This window comes from Ostrea edulis, chromosome 8, assembly GCF_947568905.1.
Source record: "Ostrea edulis chromosome 8, xbOstEdul1.1, whole genome shotgun sequence".
In the NCBI taxonomy this organism is placed as follows: Eukaryota; Metazoa; Mollusca; class Bivalvia; order Ostreida; family Ostreidae; genus Ostrea; species Ostrea edulis.
Window position 1 is genome coordinate 14,035,373 of NC_079171.1, and position 5,052 is coordinate 14,040,424.

A 5,052-nucleotide genomic window follows, 5' to 3' on the forward strand; every position below is an offset into this window, starting at 1 on the left:
TAAAACGTCGAGTGCCTGTGGTGAGAAGATCTTGCATACATGTAAAATGCCCCCCCCCCCCTCTTTTCAAAATAAAAGAAATCAATTAAAATAGGAAATCAACGCTTTCATTGTTTTATCAGAGCTAAATTTATTCCACCACCACCAATCGACTCTTTCAAAAATAAACCAGATTGCAATCATTGGGTAACTTTCTGCAAAGTACCTGGACGTGGACGTGCAAATCATTTTGTGCACTGCAGCATGAAGCTAGGATTGTTAATATCAACTGATATGTTTAAAATGCAGTAAAATAGGTAACTAAATAATATTTTTTATTAATTTTGTTGAATATTGCTAGACTGATATAAATTATTTTTCATAGACCTGTGTGATCCCGGAAGGGGGGGGGGATATTCTCAAATGTACTCTCTGGGGGATAGGTAAGTTTACCCCCCCCCCCCCCCCTAATACAATGCTTTTGACGTCTCTGTATCTTCCCTCTTTTATTCGTTTTAGCCCCCTTGAAATCTATTTGATTATGTATAGGCACGTATCGTGTCATAAAAGAAATTGCAATGACAGATTTAGACACCCCCTTTCGCCACAAATTTACAAAATAATTTGAGTAAAACTCCGAATATTTTACTCAAAATGGCTGTATTTACAGGTACATACTCTTGCCGACTATAAATTCAGGGTGTTCAATTATACGTTATTTTATTTTCAAAGCATTGCATGTCAGTTTAAAGATGGTTTGTGACGACGAAATTCTTTATGGTTATACTTGTATTTGAAACTGTATAAAATTTGTGGGCAGACAGCTGGAAATCTGTCAGTGGCCTCTGCTTCATTTACAAATTTTACTCACCAATCGAAGGAGATGAACATTTTCAGAATCCAGATGTGTCAGTCCGACATACCTAGACGTACATCGTGGCAGAACTTTCATCACTGAATGTACTACATTGATATTGAACAAGTAACTTCTGATATTTTATTATAAATCTGACTGTATTAAAACACGGGCTAAAGATCCTGAGGAAATGTATGCAATATATGATATATACTAATTTCAGTTATAAAACACGTGAAATCCTGGAAAATGGGGGGGGGGGGGGTTAGTTAGAATAATCTTACTGCGTCTCGGGACAGGCCCGTCGTAGGAAATTACATCAGTTTAACGATAGAACATCCTATCGGAGAGGGGGGGGGGGGTGTCCTCCTCTACTTACAACATTAATTTTCTATTATTTTTACAGGCAAAGTTGGTTATTTTCACGTGTATGAAGTAAACCTATGCATTGAGATCTTTTATTAACGTTAACATGTTTGTTGGCGTGATTACTGTAAAATTATACAGCATTATCTTTGCGGCCTTCTGCACTGTTGATAATGACGCTTCTCGAATATACTACCCGGAAGTCTTAACCTACTGTTACGCAAGCGTACTACGTTCCGGATCAAGGAAAGATAACTCATGTTTTCGGATTGGCCTATAGGTGACGTCACCGTTTTAGGAGCACAAAGTGACATGTTTTTTGTTACGAAAATATATTCAATTAAAGTAATTCATGCACCCTCCTGTGATGTCATCAGATTTTGTAAAATCAATGATTTATTTTGATTTATGCATGATAGAAACATAAATTTTGTTAGAGTCTTTTCTGATAAATATTGTAAAAAAAATCTTGTTATAAAACTTTTCAAAAATCTAAGTTATAGATGAATATAGTCAATGATACGTTTTTTAAAATATTGAATCAAAGGGCAATAACTCTGTTTTTATTGATTTCTTTATCAAGTCTATTATGTGATAGATTTCCTTTATTTTTACAGACATTTTGTATATTTTTGTGAAGATACAGTTTCATGAAATTGTTATGAATGTAATTATATCGTCATAACCAGTTTGTATGAAATTTTGATAACGCTGTTTAAGAAAAATTGCAATTTTCTGACGGTGATATATGATTCTGTTTATGTATGTCTCGCATCTTAAAAAGTGTGATGACCTATGTATCTTATTTGATAATTTGTTAGTTTTAACTCTAATGAATGGAAATAAATACACTTTTAAAACTTCTATCAGATAAAACTGTAAGTATGGATTTACCTTAACGCACCAATGTAGTTGGAAGTTTTTGATGAAAGTAAAGGAATTTAATTACTTTAAAGGTAGATATATTGTTTATTCATTTAATCCAAGTGATTAATGAGGAAATCGTGGTTTATCACTAAGGTCACCGAAACTGGTCAATCGACGATATATGGTTTTTAACATTACCCGTTGACATAATTTCATTATATTTGATCCTGTTAATTTCTGTGTAGATATTCATTTCTTATACCGGATGAAGCACTGCACTCTATGATATTCATCTACAATGTTTGTTTCATTACTTAAAACATACAATCTTTCGTTATGTGGTATAGTAAACCATCGGCCAATCTCTACCGGGAGACAATGGTTCGTGAAATGCTACTTTCTTAGGTAGGTTTTAAATATACGCTTTCATGCCAACACTTGTTTTAACAAGAAATGTTTTTAAAACATATATGACCTCACGGTGCAATCTTTTAACTGAAACGCGTTATACACATGCATCATTTAATTGATAGTAGTGCCAAACCCATTTAAGATATTGAGCAGACAATGTCCTCCTATGTCCAATGTGGGTTGACCAAGTAACTTAAAAATCAATAGGGGACATCTACTTCTTATATTGTTACCATTGTACCAACTTTGATGTCAATCAAGCAAATGATCTTTAAATTTATAGGTTTAACCCTTTACCTTCCCCATATGAACCCAAATTTTCTAAGGGTCAACTACTCGATATACCAGTGTACTAAGTTTGCTATTTGTCAAGCAAAGGTATTCTCAAGATATTGAATGGACAGTATATCCTTATGTCCAGTTTGACCTTTGACCATGTGACCTTCAAATTAATATAGGGATCATCTTCTTTTAAAGAGGTATCAGTGTACCAAGTTTAATGTCTGTCAAGCAAAGGGTTCTCTAGACATAGAGAGTCAGTATATTCCTATGTCCGGTTTGACCCTAGACCTTTGACCTCAAAATCAATAGAAGTCATCTACTCATCACAATGTCTCAGTGTACCAAGTTTAATGTCTGCCAATAAAAGTTTTCTCAAGATATTGTGCAGCATGTTCCTATGTCCAGAGTGAATTGACCCTTAACCTTTGGACATGAAAATCAATAGGGGTCCTTTTTTACTCATAACCAACCCACAAATGAAATATCATTACGATAAAGTGAATAGTTCTCAATATGCATATACCGAGCGGACAACCTGTTGTCTACCGACCGACTCGACAAGTGCAAAAGCAATATACCCCTCTTCGTTGAAGGGTGCATAATAAGAATAAAACTCATGAAAGCGTAAATGTTGTTAATATATCAAACTGACCATATCAAGACAGCTGTTTGTTTGAAGCAGGCCATTACATTAAATATGAAATTATTTATTTCGTCTTCTGCACATACTTTTATCAAAGAAAGGTGTGGATTACCGATTTTAGTTTGAGCTATTCCATTATCAAATACCCATGTATCTATTCCATTATCAAATACTCATAAATCTATAAATATTGTGTGTCACAGCAGTTTGAATGGTTGCATGATGTCTGGTAATCACCCTCTTGGAAATGTATGAACGCAGCGATGAAGATTTGTACCCACCGCGAGTGAATAAAAGATGATTTGTGTCTCACTGTGTGTAATAGTTCAACAAAGGGAATGAACTATTGGACAACTTGGAAACATTCGTTGAACATGTACAATTTTCTTTTAATTATAAGAAAATACCAGATACATGTACTTGTAAATCAATTAATGTGGAAAAACTCCTCTTGAGTCGTATAACTAGTACATAATATGCACTTGATAATGCAATACACCAATTTCGAGATACGAACTCTTCTGTATAGGAGGTACATTTAGTGGAACTTTGAATGCCTAAGTGGGACAGAGTGGATATACAGCCAACGAGGAAGACGATGAAATGCATTAAAAGCGGCTTCTCTTTAAATATGCAAATGTGGGAAATACTAAATACTATCGAAAGAAATGTTTTACCGAAGTGGAAACATACAAACAATGTCATATTTGCAAGAAATATCTTGGATATGGTACTTATAACCAGTGAAATAACGTGATAGGATAAGAATTTTATGTATCTAATTACTCCCTAAATACTTATCACTTACTTAGTTTGTGTATCAGTCGAATTCGAGTTATCAAACAGCGTATGAGAAACTTACTGAGTACATTTTCTTACGCTTTGATGAATATCTGTCCCACTCCCGCGTATAAACAAATTCTTTCGCGTCTTACCATGTACGAGAGTTCTCCAAAGGGAAATAACTCGGACGTATCTCAAAACCGGCGTATTGAACAGGCATCTGAAAGAATATGATTTAAATCCTGTCACTTTTTTCGAATCCCTGTAAGTATTACTGGGGATGATGTCCAAGCACAAATGTTTTCTAATGTATGATTTTCTACATCTGGTAAGAAGTTTTGACGGTCAAATTTTCGTTTTTACTTTTTCATTCGCCCCTCAGGATAGGTCCCATTTTGGTATGAGGTAGTATGGTCGTCCGATGGTCGGCGAGTCTGTCGGTACATCGTAGGTACGTTACCAATGATAATAGAAAAAAACAATGTAATGTTTTTAAGGCAACAGTTCACAGTACAATGTCAAATTGGTCTGGGTAATATTGTAGGAGACCAGCAAACTGAATAAGACTAAGATGATTAAACGTAATAAAAGTTCAGAGAAAATATAACATAGATCGATCTATAAGGGATCAAGATATTGAAAATCTCAGAGCAATCTTTTTTTTTTTTTTTTTTTTTTTACATTTTACTAAATCTTGGGGTGCTGTCTAAATGTGCATGATAAAGGTAGACATAAAGAATAGTGATCAATTTCATTAATACGCATAATATTACAGAATCGAGAACAGGGCAAAACCAGACGCCTTGAAACACCCGAGGTTGGATAAGGTGCCTAGGAGGAGTAAGCATCTCCTGTTGGCAGGTCA